The 16,308-nt window shown below is 35.3% G+C and overlaps 1 protein-coding gene across 1 annotated transcript in view; it reads right to left on the bottom strand.

Moving 5' to 3' along the window:
• LOC137075321 (diacylglycerol kinase beta-like) overlaps positions 1–12,495 on the bottom strand; it is a 154,076-nt gene extending 141,581 nt beyond the window's left edge. The window contains exon 1 of the mRNA XM_067443716.1: positions 12,311–12,495. The gene's annotated coding sequence lies outside the window, so the exon portion shown is untranslated. The remainder of the gene's footprint in view (positions 1–12,310) is intronic.
• Positions 12,496–16,308: the final 3,813 nt, after the last annotated feature.

Raw genomic sequence — 16,308 nt, 5'->3', positions numbered from 1 at the left:
CTTCATTGAACTGCTGTGAGCTATGAGCTGCTGAAATAAGCCAATCAGAGCAGAGCTCAACATTAATATTCATAACTCTTCCAAATAAGGCAAACCAGAGCATTACATCCAAGGGACAATTTATAGGGTTGTAAATGGACCTGTAAAACTGTATCTGGACAATTTTTGCCCTTAAATAAGCCACATACCCTCTATGTAGATATCAGAGAACAATTTAACATATTGTTTCAAATCATTCTAGGGCACCTTTAATTGCTGTGATGCACAGTACTTCCAAGTGAAACAGAATATTAAATAGAGGGCAGGGTTTGACTTCAGCGCTTCTCCTCTCCATCTCTCACTCATAGCAGACTAACGGTTGGAGGGGAATGGTTAAGCATTTTCAAACCTAAGCCATTAAACTGCCATCATCTGAGAAGGAATCCCGTTTCCAGAACGGAAGTTACTTTTCAGATTTTGATTAAAGATCACCGCAACAAACAATTTTTTTTCTCTATATTAATGCACAGATTAAATGGTCACGCTAAGACCTTTAACAAAGTAAATAGGGTACATTTTGATTTCATAAGAACTTTAAATAATTATTTTATCCAAATTCTATAGAATGTACTAGTTACTCTTTGGGAGTAACTACCTTTACTACCTTTCCATGCATAAGGATTTTAAGCTTAAACATGATATTCAGAAGACTGCTGGGCCACTTTTATGATCCTTATTACTGATTTTAAAGGAAGCCCTAAATCGGTTCTAGAAGCACAATTTTGATGTCAGTACAATTTTTTTTTTGAAAGGAAGCATTAAGTTATAACTGACACTAAAAACTAGAGATGAGTCGACTAAACAATACTGCTGCTAGTCAACATTGGAAATACTAGTCAATTTACATTTGTTTCGTTTGCACGCTTATGTTTTGCTTTATATTTTTACTAGGGCCATCACTGCTAACGCATGAGATTAATTTGAATTCCTTAACGCATTAAAATAATTGGACGCAATTAATGCAAATAAATTACAGAATACGTGAACATTAACGTAATTTTCAACGTTAGATGATTTTAGACTTAGAAGTCAGAAGTTTATCACAATCACACTGAGCATCTAAGAACCTGCAATTCTGGTAGGAGGAAATTTCCATTCTAACTTTTTAACTGCCTCTCTGTTTGTGTATTAAGGCCCTTTTAAGCTGAAAACTCTGAAAGCTGAAAGTTTCCAGTGATTCATTAAACTAAATCAATCAAACAGTCCAAAACAGCGCTAATGTAAAGAAGGCCAGGCTGATTACATCAGACATAGAGACTCATGTTGAGTTTTCGGTGAATTATTCATTCTAGTGCTTTGCTTTAAAACACAAGCTCTGTCATATTCTGCAAATGTTTCTTGTATTATGCGATCTCACAATTTTGGTGTCATACAGTGACAAGTGAGAGTCAGATATATTGATGCACAAATCCTTTTCGTATAAAATGAAAATCTTGTTGTTGCTCTGTATACATACACTGGGAATTCTGTAACTTTTTTCTGTATTTTCTTTTTCATGGGTGCTTAGTTGTGTATAAATTTATAATTATATGGGCTCCTTATATTTGGTGTTCTTTTGCAGTCTCCAACGATCCTTAAATCTTGCAGAAAATACAGTTTTTTGATTGTTTTCTTTGCTGGATATAGCAAATGATGACAAAATTAATATGTTTAGTGAGATAAATGCTGTATGCTTAATTTTACGATGTGCGATTAATCACGATTAATCACACAACAAGTGTGATTAATCATGCTTAAAATGTCATCAATTGACAGCCCTAATTTGTATAAACGCTACAGTACATTAAAATTACTGTCATGTAATTGCTGCATTTAAAAAGTAATACATTATTCTGAAAAGTGTATGGAGCAAAAAACTAAATCATTTCATTATACCCCAGACCTTTTTTTTCTCAGTGTCACGGCAGGCTCAGAAAAATGTCCACTTGGAAGACCGATTACACAAAATTGTAATAGGAAAACAATTTTATAGGATTCAAGGTTCACTTCATGGAGTACTACATTATTGCAACAACAGGAAGTGAGATTTCCCAATACAGCATCAAACTGTGATCCAATTAAAGTGTAAACAATTCAGCATAGTAATTCCAAGTTTCCGCACTATTAAGTAGCTACAGATGTGGAAATAAAAATAGCAAAAAGACAGATTAGGAATGTCCTAAAGGCTATGTTGAAATGTATGTCTTGTTTTTCTCTCTGAGTTGGACATAAAGGGAGGGGGAAAAGCACTAGTTATATGACCACCAACGGGTGCAGTGGACAAACAGTTCTGCATTAATGCATTCTGTGACAGACAACCATGTGGCTCCATTAAATCTCTACCCCATAATGAGATCCAAAGCTACATCACTGGGCTGGCAGGCTCATCCCCAGAGACACCAGGACAGGAAGAGAGAGTAGGAGATGGAGAAGATGAAGAAGCACAGCCCAAAACAACTATAACAAAGCTGACAAGCATTTCATAAAAATATCAGACTTATCCAAGAACATTACAATTGTAATTCTTGGCTCACATCAACCAAGATAAAAAAAAAAAAGATGAGTTATCGTTGCAAAGAACAGATTATCGTGGTTTGAATTTCTCTTTGAATTAGCAACAGGCACTTACATGCAGATAAAACTATAATAGCCTGTACATAAGAAAAAATATGGTCGCAATAAAGCAGTCTGAGGCACATATGATCAAATAGTTCAAACACAATCACCTGTAAGAGGACTCTATTGAAAGATTCACTCATTTCTTGAAAACCAGGGTAGTGCAATACATTTTCACACATGCACAGCCTGATACTGCATGTTACTGACACCCACTCACACGTGCATAAAGGTCACACATACGCACACAAGGTGAAAAATTGACTGCGTCTTTTCCTTTTGTCACAGACAAGGCAACACTAAAATAACTGACTGGCTTTCTATTGTAGCACCTGTAGTTTTTAAGTTAAAAAGCATTTTTTTGGTAATTCATGCAGATTGGTATATTGACATTATATAACAGTTATAAGCTCTAAAACATACAGGCACCAATATGCCATCCTGAAACCCTGTCACTGTATTTTGTAATTAGTTGATGCTTTTATACCAAAAAAAAATTTGGTATAAAAAAAATGGTATAAAAATATTTGGTATTAAAAATTTTGGTATTAAAAAATAATTTCTATATATTTTTTACAGATGCACAGAATTCTACTGCTATTATTATTCACAATATTACACATACCAAATTCAAAAGCCAATATAACTTCAAACATAAATAAACATAAAAGGCAATATGTCACTGGAATGTATTACAGCAAATTTACTCTGTAAGGGGTAAACTATAATCCATACAAAAAAACTATATTTTGATCATATTATTAGGCTAGGCCTATATTATAATAATAATAATAATAATATTATGAGTAACAGTTAATTATCATAACTGTTTGTGGTTGCTAAGCAACGTAGAATATAGAATGTGCAGAGACAGGTGTGTAGTCAATTGTCAACAACATATGTGGTTTAACCAATCAGAATAGAGGTGCAAACATCTATTTTAAATACAATTCACTAAATGTTTAAAATAATAACTCACAGTTTAAGGACAGAAACTTCCAGCTCTTGTAACAATGACAAAGACAGGTTGAAATCCTCAGCTCGTCTTTTTACCACAGTCATGCACACATTTGCAAAGAGATAGAGCTCTGGTTTCCTCCTGCTCTCACTTCAGCGTTTCCTTTGATGTAAGCAAATGTACTAGCTTTACATGAGTGTTTAAAAACACTGCCATCCAGTTTTCAGTTGTGACATTATTATATGGATTCCACGTACTTCATTATATACAGGTGCCTGGAATAACACCAGCACAGCACTGACAGGGAATCTATCATGCACTTGGATGCCTTGACTAGAGAATCAATGTCTCTGGCAGCCTCTTGATGAATGGCTAACATTAGCGTTACTAGATGCACACAGTACATTTGCTACCACCTCTATTAGCATGAGTATCATACCCTCAAGAAACAAGGGAATAACTCTCACCTGTACTGTATGCATCTCCCTGTATGAGTTTCCTTTTAGCATTGGGACTGAATACCATTTGATATTAAATCACACAAATATTTATAGAGGCAAATGTTGAAATCAAGCTTAAGGATTGGACAAAGTGAGGGGAAAATTTGCCAAAAAATACCTTTAAATTTTAATTTCGACCATAATCTAACCGTGGTGGGCTGTCTTGCTTACGTATCAGCTTTTAATAATTCAGCGTTAGGTTTAAATAATTCACTTTTGATTTAAAAAGTAGATATTGCATTTGAAAATTTAAAGACATGAGAAATTAATGCAGCTGGGGTTCTGAATATATGCTTAATATTGCTGAATGCAACATTTGACATATACACAAATCAAACTATACCGAAAAACTGTGAGACTTTGGTTTTTAATAAAACATATGGTCCATTAAAAACAGCGTATTGTTTCAATCTCACTTTATGCAGTCAAACACAGAAAGGAAGGACCTGATTACAAAAAATCAATATTTTGCCCTAAAAAGATTACGCACTTGGGATCATTTAGGTTGATATAAATACACCCCTGGAGAGTTCATCATTCAGTGATAAGCGCTGTTTGCTTTCTCAACAAAAAAAAAAAAAACTAGACTCGATGAGCTACAGAACATTATTGCTTTTCCACAGTTGTATCATTTTACTGCTTGCCTCAAGCCACAGCCTCTCTGTTTGTTCACAATCACATGGACCCCGTCAGGTTATTGGTTTTACTTTGAGAAAAGCGCCATGTGGATGTTTTGTTTTTTTACCCCTATGAGAGGTCTGAAGGAACTTATGTTTATTGAGCAGCAAATCATCCACGTTAAGCATCAGCCATGAGAATGATCTGGGCTAAATGAACAATAGATTTAAAAATTTTGGGATGAAGCTGCGGAGCTTGTGGAGAAGAAGGGGTCCGAGACAGAGGGCGGCAAAGCACAATCTGACTCAAACTGCATGTGACGGTGGGTGTAAAGAACAGGGTTTTCAGCAGGACCTCACAGTGTGAAGGGACAAAACCCAATGACACCTAATCATTACACCCACTACTGACAGATATGCTATTACTGAGGGTGGAAATAATGAAGTGAAGTTGGCAAGTCAAGGAATGCAATTTGGGAATAGATTTTCAAACGGCAGTTTGCCTTGTGCCTGTGGTGGGGCAGCGGAGGAGGTGCGTCCCCTGTGGTGGGGCAGCGATACATTACTGTCACATTCTAAAGTTGGACAAGAGAGAGGAAAACCAGAGAAACTTTTAAATAGTTCTGTCACTTAAACACAAGCTGTGCTGAGTGTACCAGCATTTGATGTTATATCATGCATTTTTAATGAATTGCATCATTGTTAAACAGCCTATCTTTCTGCTTCCATTTAAAAATAATAACTTTTCTTTCAATGGTCTTAAAGTGGATAAATGAATTATTGAGTTCAGTTGACCTTGATCATCAGGTAATATATCTTTCAGAGTAGATTTTTGGAGTCATGTTCAGTGTCCAATTATTATTAATATCCCTCCTGAAAAAAATTTAAAAACCCCTAAAAACACTCAAAAAAGGATTTGTTGGATTTACTCAATTTTTTTATGGCAACAGGTTCCATGTAACTAGTTTATGTTACATTTATTTAACATTGTTTATTTCAGTAAACTTATTTTTTTTAACATAAGGTTAATTCTATGCCATTTAGTTGAATCAGTTTAACATTCTTAATTTTGTTCAATTATTCTAAAATGAATATTATCAAATAAAAACCATAACAAGTAATCCAGTTTAATACAAATGTACACATTTTCTAAAAAATCGAACAAGAAAACCCTTTACAAAATCGTACTGGCTAGCCAGAAGTTGGTTTTGTTACATGCATGGCATAGCCAAAGTTTTTGTTTTTCATTATTAAAACAAATGTAATTGTTATTAGCAGGTCCTCACCCCAATCACATGCTCTACACGTCACCACAATGGTAACCTCCAAAAACCCTAACATAACAGAAACTTTTAAATACCAACATAAGAGAACATTAAACATTAAAAAGTCTCTCCATTTTCTCATCTTGTTAAAAATGCATAAAATAGCACTTTGTTTAAACATTTACTCTCCGAATTGAGCCCCTTTGCAAAGCATGATGAGAAGTGAATGTCCTGTTTGTTTGGGTTACTTGATTGAAACATTATTTGAAAATAAAAACATTAAGTTATGTCAAAGAGTAAAGGTTTTAAGTCAATGTAACATGAAGAAATTACATTTGAACTAGAAACCCGATATAATGGTGTTAAATCGAGATAAATTGCTTAAATAAAGTGAACAGAATCAAAAAATATATTTTTTTGAGTGAACAATGTAATTATTAAAATTGATTCCTATCAAGCAAGATTAGGATCACAGAGCAAACTACCGTAAAAGATTGCGAGTGGGCTCAGCAACCATTTTGGTTTTATTACTATTCTATCTGGCTTAATATAAAGCCAAGGCTAGGCTGGAGAAGACCAAAATGTGCAATAATAAGGAACTGAAAGTTCATGTAAGCTAATGAGTACATGCATATATTAGCCGAACATTTCCTAAAAACATTTCCTTCACCTGTCTGTTATAGATATATTCCAGCTGCCCCTGTGTAAAACTACACCTTGGACACCTCTTCTCCCTGTAAATACGGTGCTAATGTGATTAGCATGCCTCTAGGGCTCATTACAGAGAACATAATTAGCAGTCAGAGGAAGAATAAAAAGCAACATCCATCCAACAGATCCAACTTGCTTTCACGGTTTCATATTTACATGTTTTACCAAACAGCAAATTCATTTTAAAACAACAGAGTTGGTTGAGATTATTCTCGAATCATACTGTTATCGATCTAATGCTCAGGTTTTGATTTAAACGAAAAGGAGAGGGAAAAAGAGACAGAACAAAGGCCACCAAGCCCAATGGCATGGCCTGGCAATGACATCAGCAGCTTGCTGTCACCATAGCAATGGAAACATCCCAGGGAATACAGAGACCTGGAATGCTAGTAAACATCTCAATGGACAAAAGCATAACCTTGTCCCCTCAGTTAGCTGAAATGTATTTTGGTCTCTAGCATTTTTCTTCAAAAAGTGTAGTATCTTTAGTAAAAGATTTAGTTAACACTTTATGGCCTCAATTTTATAGTGCACTTTGGTTTTCACCATTATGATGTAATGTGGTTGTGTATATCATCTCATTTAAGGATATGTTCAATAGGTATACACTCGTTAAATAGAGAAAATGATGAGTCGAGTAAAGCCATTTGTAATTTTTAAAGTACAGAGAATCAATAAAAACAAAACATCATTAATAATAACGGAAATGCAGGTTTATTGCTCAGTGTAGGGCTGTGGGGGAATTTCCTCAATGCTGTAATAAACTCTACCCTCACATTTTTAGAATAAACTTTGCATTTCTCTGGCATTAAAAAAAAACTATTATGTCAAATGTCATTTGTTTGTAGAAAATTAACTCCAGATGTCACAAAGTGACAAGTTCCCAAACCTAACAGCAAAATCAATAATAAAACAGTATAAATACAGCTGGAAAACAGTTAAAAATCAACCTCATTATTTATTTATACCACAGTGCATTATGAGAATACCAGTATCAGAAAAGTGTTTTATTTACTTTTATAATATTAATATGATATTTATGCTTTACATTCTACACGCTTGAATTGATTACTAATATAGAATTTACTTTTCTTTTTAAATGTACAATTGTTTTTTTTCTGTAATATTTCCTTCACCACAGAAATATTTTTATCAGTGTCTGGAAAGTTCTCAGGAAATTCAATATGAATATCTGTATACCTTGTTTATGTAGCATGTTTATGTAAAACATACTATTCCACTCATTGCTGAAGTAATTCTGTTGGTCTTATTTGTTTTGCAGTGATGAAGCAAAGTGTTTGTGTGGGGAAACCTTGGCAATGTCCCCCAATGTCTCAGCAGTTTTTAATTAAAATGCATTTGTGCCACCTACCCTGGTTGGCCGAGAAACTATATAAGAATAAATTGCTGCCTTCATCTTCAAACAGATGGCCAGGGCTTTGCATTTTGCAGCCTTTTATTTAACATCAATGAGAAAGAGAAAAGACCTAAAAGTATTACAATCAACTTACAGTGATGCGATTGCCGTGCAATGTAACTAATGAACAGCTAGCACCAGCAAATAAAATAAAAAAAGTATCCTTTTTTTTATTTTATTGTTATATTTTACATATTTTATCATGAGAAACTTAACATTGAGAAACATGTAACTAATTGTAAAAATAAAATGAAAAATAAAATAAAAATGGAATTATGCTCACTCACATGTTGAGGTGTAAACACTTGCATATCCCCTTACTCCCTATACATTTTATATATATTTATATATATATACAGTCTTGTTCAAAATAATAGCAGTACAATGTGACTAACCAGAATAATCAAGGTTTTTCGTATATTTTTTATTGCTACGTGGCAAACAAGTTACCAGTAGGTTCAGTAGATTCTCAGAAAACAGATGAGACCCAGCATTCATGATATGCACGCTCTTAAGGCTGTGCAATTGGGCAATTAGTTGAAAGGGGTGTGTTCAAAAAAATAGCAGTGTGGCATTCAATCACTGAGGTCATCAATTTTGTGAAGAAACAGGTGTGAATCAGGTGGCCCCTATTTAAGGATGAAGCCAACACTTGTTGAACATGCATTTGAAAGCTGAGGAAAATGGGTCGTTCAAGACATTGTTCAGAAGAACAGCGTACTTTGATTAAAAAGTTGATTAGAGAGGGGAAAACCTATAAAGAGGTGCAAAAAATGATAGGCTGTTCAGCTAAAATGATCTCCAATGCCTTAAAATGGAGAGCAAAACCAGAGAGATGTGGAAGAAAACGGAAGACAACCATCAAAATGGATAGAAGAATAACCAGAATGGCAAAGGCTCAGCCAATGATCACCTCCAGGATGATCAAAGACAGTCTGGAGTTACCTGTAAGTACTGTGACAGTTAGAAGACGTCTGTGTGAAGCTAATCTATTTTCAAGAATCCCCCGCAAAGTCCCTCTGTTAAAAAAAGGCATGTGCAGAAGAGATTACAATTTGCCAAAGAACACATCAACTGGCCTAAAGAGAAATGGAGGAACATTTTGTGGACTGATGAGAGTAAAATTGTTCTTTTTGGGTCCAAGGGCCACAGGCAGTTTGTGAGACGACCCCCAAACTCTGAATTCAAGCCACAGTACACAGTGAAGACAGTGAAGCATGGAGGTGCAAGCATCATGATATGGGCATGTTTCTCCTACTATGGTGTTGGGCCTATTTATCGCATACCAGGGATCATGGATCAGTTTGCATATGTTAAAATACTTGAAGAGGTCATGTTGCCCTATGCTGAAGAGGACATGCCCTTGAAACGGTTGTTTCAACAAGACAATGACCCAAAACACACTAGTAAATGGGCAAAGTCTTGGTTCCAAACCAACAAAATTAATGTTATGGAGTGGCCAGCCCAATCTCCAGACCTTAATCCAATTGAAAACTTGTGGGGTGATATCAAAAATGCTGTTTCTGAAGCAAAACCAAGAAATGTGAATGAATTGTGGAATGTTGTTAAAGAATCATGGAGTGGAATAACAGCTGAGAGGTGCCACAAGTTGGTTGACTCCATGCCACACAGATGTCAAGCAGTTTTAAAAAACTGTGGTCATACAACTAAATATTAGTTTAGTGATTCACAGGATTGCTAAATCCCAGAAGAAAAAAAAATGTTTGTACAAAATAGTTTTGAGTTTGTACAGTCAAAGGTAGACACTGCTATTTTTTTGAACACACCCCTTTCAACTAATTGCCCAATTGCACAGCCTTAAGAGCGTGCATATCATGAATGCTGGGTCTCATTTGTTTTCTGAGAATCTACTGAACCTACTGGTAACTTGTTTGCCACGTAGCAATAAAAAATATACTAAAAACCTTGATTATTCTGGTTAGTCACATTGTACTGCTATTATTTTGAACAAGACTGTACATATATATATATATATATATATATATATATATATATATATATATATATATATATATATATATATATATATATATATATATATATATATATATATAATGGCAATTCATTTCTTCTTGAGTGAATCATTTTCTTGGGGTCATTTTACACCACCAACTGCATTTAACACAATCGGCACCACCCCTTGACATTTCTCTATTTCTGTCAATTACTTTCTCTCAGCTGTCATGGCCCAGTGCTGACGATGTTCTATACTTTACAGTGGCTGGTTTCCTCTCTTATTATCTATAGTCAGAAAAGGTCACTGCTTCTGTGTTGTTTTCCCTTGCACAAAGACACTTCTGCAACAGTGTTGTGCAACCTACAACACAAAAACATATGGCTTAGGTGCCTGTTGACAGCTCACACAATTAAGACCCCTTTCGGCCTGACATCAAATCATCAAATACGTACAGTAGCTCACTGTGTTATAAAAGAAAAGATTTGCCTGCTCTCTTTGTCACATTTCATGTACTGCACACCAAAAGTACACCAAACGTGAGACAACCACACATTACATGAAAGTAACACAACCATGCATTAATGGCCTGCAGTAAAATACACTACAACATTTTAAACAACTTATGAAAATAAACTGATTTTCAAGATCTTATTAAGATCATTTCACATTCAAATCTAAATATGACATATGAAATGTTATCTTGCTCTCCTTCTAAAGTATAATATATTTGCTATGAATTGTTTGCAAAGATTTAGAAATATAAAGGCTTTAGTCAAAAGTGTTTTGTCTGTTTTGCTAAATGGAAATGACCCATTATAATAACAAAACAGAACAACAATTTAAGTAAATGTGTTTTCATCATTCACGGTGTAGTTAGCAATCCAAGCGGATGGAATGGAAATTTACATTTTGTGTAAATTGCTCATATTGAATAGTATCAAAGAGAAATGTTATGCTTCTTAACATGCAATGACCAAAACTGCCAAAACTACGCATCTTTAAAAATATCTAAAAATGTTCCACTACAAATGCAAAAATATATATATATATATTTACAGGGTATTTTCTTCTTAATTCCATGTGCTCAATGTGCTTGTGCTCCGGGTTCATCTAAATGGAGAATGAATGCACTTTCTGGAAACAGCATTCCTTTTGAATTAAGATCCTGACCACATCCACGACACGCAAGTGTTCATTCAGCACAGAAAAAGGCTCTTCTGTTGTGATTTAAAATGTCTGACGGTTTATACATGGGATGGAAACTTTAAAGACATAGGTCATCATGTTTAAGGTCAGGCATATGGCGTTAGATACCAATCTGGCTCACGCTGTTATGACAACCGTGGAAGAAACACTGTGAATGGATCTGTGCCTGTATATACTATGTTTAGTATCAAGAGACGTCATTCTGTCAAACACTACTGAATGCCCATGATGAATGTCCTAATGATACATAAGAACACAGTTCTGCACTACACAACAGCATCAGAATATGCAGAGAAAAGCAACAACAAAGAGCAAGATGGAAAAATGGAACGACCCCAATTCCATTTGTCCTTTTGGATTGTTTTGGATTTAAAATCGTGGATGCATTAAAGTGAAGGAGGCTGATGTTCCAATCCTCAATCATTGAGATGCAGAGAGTAGCTTACTGCACTGTGCAGAGGAATGATGAAATAAGAGCTAAAAATAGCAACCTCCCAGGATCCCCCTTTGCCCAGCACTGTAAACACCTCATTCCTGAGACAGTCATGGGAAAAGCATCACATCTCCAAACCCCTTTAAAAACAAGCGTGCTTGTTTGTGAAGAATGCTATCCATACACACAGCAGGCAATACAAAACAACGTACAATAAACAGGTTTTTAAAATGGTAATCCGTCTACATGAGTGGACAGCATAAAGAATAAGGTTGCTGATTAGGTTGTTGTCCATGGATATTTAAAGATTTCAGAATGTCTACATTCTGATATGAATGCCAAGTTTTATAAATGCATGCAGACAGAAAACACATTTTAAATAATACCTCAAATTATATTAGCCTATACCACATATTATCAACCATCAAGCCACAATGCGTAAAAAGCAGTAACTTAACAAGGAGAAATCATCTGACTAATGAGGTAAATGTCCGTAACATTTTATCATTCAGTGTCATGAATTAAATCGCTATTCGCAGTCTAAACCAATCAGCAACAATTCCCGAGTAACTAATAGAGAAAAGAACCTACCCACAGATGAATTCATTGTGTCCTCATCCCCCCGCCAGTCTGGAGTCGTGACTCCGGCTGTTGTCAAAACCTAGCGACTATATACCTAGACAGCATTGTTGGGGCATCATGCAGGTGCAGCATCATAGGATCGTGTGTGCATGAGCCAAGCTGACTCGAAACGTGAGAAATAATGCAGTGAGCGCTTCAAATATGCCCCAAATTCTCACTATAGATTTGAAAACGCAGCCTAAAAGCGTCATTGAAGGCTTATTGGTTGTTCATCGTTGAATTTAATTAATATTGTGTAGTGTTTATTTGCTCACTGAATAACAAACTAGCTAGTCGGATAATATTATTTATAGGCTAGTTTATTACACAGCATAATAATAATAATAATAATAATAATAATAATAATAATAATAATAATAATAATAATAATAATAATTGTCTAATAAAATGTAGCTAATGCGTAGTTTTAACATATTCAAACGACTGCGCATAATACTGGGGTATAGCCATGTTCCACTTTCAACGGTTAAAGTCGAAAACAAAAACCGGAAACCAACGAAATTTTAACAGGAACATAAACAAAAACGAAATCAAGTTTAAACGTTTTGAATAGAAACGCTTACTTTAAAAAGGCAATTAACCTGTTAATAAAGTTATTTTATCGTTTATTTGTTTTAAGACAAAAAAAAGAAAAGAAAGAATGACCATGAATCCACATCTCCGCATTGGGAAGGGAAGGGAAGGAAACCTGGAGGGAGGAAAACCTTCATTTGTTTTTCTTACAAAGCAACAACTTTGTGTAATGTATTGTTATGACTCACCACGGTTAGAATCTGAAAATTGTCACCTGTAATTTTCTCTGTGAAAATGTAAATAGTTTGACTCAAATATAAACCATTGTAGGTTATTAGGTGATCGTTGTCATGGGGTATGGAGTGACATCTCGTGAAAGGCATTTTGCTGCCAGGGTGGAGGAGACAGAAATATTGGTTACCATGGAAATATTGTCTCATGCCGACGTCATAACGCATCCACTCTGGAGAATCCTTACTCTAAGGTTTTTGTTTATCAACATCTAAAAACGCTTCCTGAGTTTCTCAAAGATAATTTACATTTGTAAACTCGGGAACCTATAGGATTTGTTAAACAAGTGTCAGCCAAAGCCTTAAAATACATCTATAGTGGCCTGTTTTATATTACACTGACTCTACTATCCTTCTTCCTCTACTCTCATTCTTCCTCTAGTCTTTCTCATGCTGTAGGATACCAGACTAAAATACATGGTGTGGATCTTTAAGTAAATATGCATATATTCCAATAACAACAATTATAATAATACAATTAAATGAAAAATAATGTGCCACTGGCAATGTTTTGTTTTAAATACTATGCTGCCCTCCAATGGTAAAAAAAAAAAAGGCACGATGTGAATTAAAAAACCTACACATTTCATGGAAGTCTCATCTTTAGTCTATAAACTAATTACCAAGTTTAATGATGAAAATTTCAAGTGAATATTAAATAATTCAACTCTGCGCCCCAACCGTAGGTCCAATATTGCATCCAATCATAATAAATCAAAATATGCTGCAGAGCATAAGTTAAAGTTCTTCCTCAGCTTCCCAATCCCTTTTGGTTATGAAGAGCTGGAAATCGTGACAATAAAGTGCGGTTTAGGAAAGGTTTCATTATTTAGAGATTCAGAGGTCGTCTGTATGTGTAACAGCTTTATGACAGCACTATGTGGATCACCTAATGTATCTCAGGCAGAGGCCCATAATTAAGGACCCAGCATGCCGCTATGTGCCAGGTCTACCACCACCAGAAAGGAGTGAGATTGCCTCTACCTCACCCCTCCAGCCTGCCCATGTAATAATTCATCCAAATTCCTACCTTTATCTTAATAAGCCTTGTTGGACAGAATTATTTAGGGTAAAATATATAATCTAGTGTAGTTAATATAGTTGGGTTTTGGAGTGTGTATGTATTGTAGTTTTATACAAACAGTGGTATACTGAGGAGAGGTCTGGATATATAGTGCAAATTTCCTGCCTTTAAATCTTAAGCATCTCAAAGGAATACAGGCAAGAAAGAGGTTGTGTTTAATAATTCATGCACTCATGCTAAAAAGAGAGAGGAGAGGTGTTAAGATACAGGCAATTAGTCTATAGTACTTTAAAAAGCTATGCCTAGGAGCTTTACTGCACAAGAAAAGAGGTTAAAGAACACTGTTATGCTACTGTCTGTTTTATGGAACATATAGACCCCAAAAGACAGACGTGCAATTACTATTCAAACCTATTTTCAGAATCCTTCCTTTAATCTTTGTACAGTTGTTGTATTTTACAGTGCCCAAGGCAACTCTTCAAACATCATTACTGCAGGAACTACATGGGTTTTGTGTAGATGAATATGGTGTTTCATTCTCTTTTTTTCTTTTTATCCCTGCCCCCTCATTCCCCTCTAACTCTGTTGCCATTTCCTTACAAGGCAATTGTCTTGTCTGGAAAGTTTATTTTTACATTCTTTTCATAGGATTAAAGTAATTCCTTTCAGCTGTGGACCTGTATCAGTGATTTAGAGGTTTAAAAATAGTCCCGGAGGAATGTGATTCTGAAAGCAATAAGAATAAGAAAGAAAACATGAATAAGAAAATTAAATTTCATTCACATGGGGAAAAAACACAACCACAGGCCAGACAAATTAAAAAAAAATGTTTTTTTTAGGTCAGTTGACATTTTTACTACTGTACAATACATCGTTGCTATACGTTTTTTGGAGTAAATGATCAAACATTTTATAATGGGTTTAAATTACATTACTGATTAATACGTCAATTTTATAATGAATTCCTGCCGTTTTAAAAGATGTCTCCATCTTTTAACAGAGCTATAACATTGCAGCAGGGGTGTCTCCACCTTGACCTTGCAGTTACCGATCACAACTGTCAGGTAATTAACACCTGCACTGCTGCACATCTTGTTAATTCATTGCTGTAGCACATGGTAGCAGCTGATAAATCTCACAGAAGAGGTATCTTGATAAATAAATAAATAACTCCAGCATGTAATGACTAAAAACATAAGTCCCAAGCTTATGTTGTAGGTTCAGTGGTTGTAAAAATCATGATTTCTATGCATATATTGTTTTGGGTGATTTTTAGAAAGGTTTTGCAATATTTAAAAACATTTCAAATTAACATTACGATGTTCTTGATACGATATTCCAATAAGATGCGAGACTCAAATGTGGATGTTTAATCTCTAATCTCTGAATCAGATCAGAATCTCTATCCCTCTAGCCTGACGAGCCAGACCCACATCAAGATGTTTGGTCTGGAAACTTACCATTGACAGGGCTCAATCCGAGGGGCGGGATTAACGGTCGTCTTTCAAACTCCCTCTGCACACCGTGCACGCAATTGGATATCGCTACAACCAACCAGAGCAACAAAGGTGAAACGGAGCTCGTTGACAGATTAAACTTTCGCCGTATCCGGTCAGCAAAACTCCGAACACATCTTCCCTTTTTAAAAGTCAAAGCTGATTCGAAAGACCGCCGTTCGCCAGCTTCCTAGAAGCACGCGTGCGCGACTCGGCCGTCATTATATTAAGCCCCGCCCACCAACTCTATACACAATGTTATTGGCCCGTCAAGAGTTTGGCGTTTTACAGCTCAGAAGTGTATTGAGAGTTGCTAGACGACACTCGCGGCAAATTAGATTTGCTGCCGCTAGGGTGAGTCTAGATTTCTAGGCTACTATCACTCTGTAAAGCAGTGTTGAGGAAAGATATTTTAAAAGTAATGCATTACAAAATTGTGTTACTCGAACCAACTGTTCGACTTAGTTACTTTTATGGAAAATAATATGTTGTGTTACTTTCCCTAACGAAACAAAAAAATATTGCAGTATATTGGAAAATATCATGTAATACATTAGGCAATATATTGACATATATGGAATTTAATATTTATATTCTCCAATATATTGCAATATATGAAAGCGG

This window comes from Pseudorasbora parva, chromosome 5 (assembly GCF_024679245.1).
Source record: "Pseudorasbora parva isolate DD20220531a chromosome 5, ASM2467924v1, whole genome shotgun sequence".
Classification (NCBI taxonomy): domain Eukaryota; kingdom Metazoa; phylum Chordata; class Actinopteri; order Cypriniformes; family Gobionidae; genus Pseudorasbora; species Pseudorasbora parva.
This window is presented reverse-complemented; position numbering and strand designations above follow the sequence as displayed.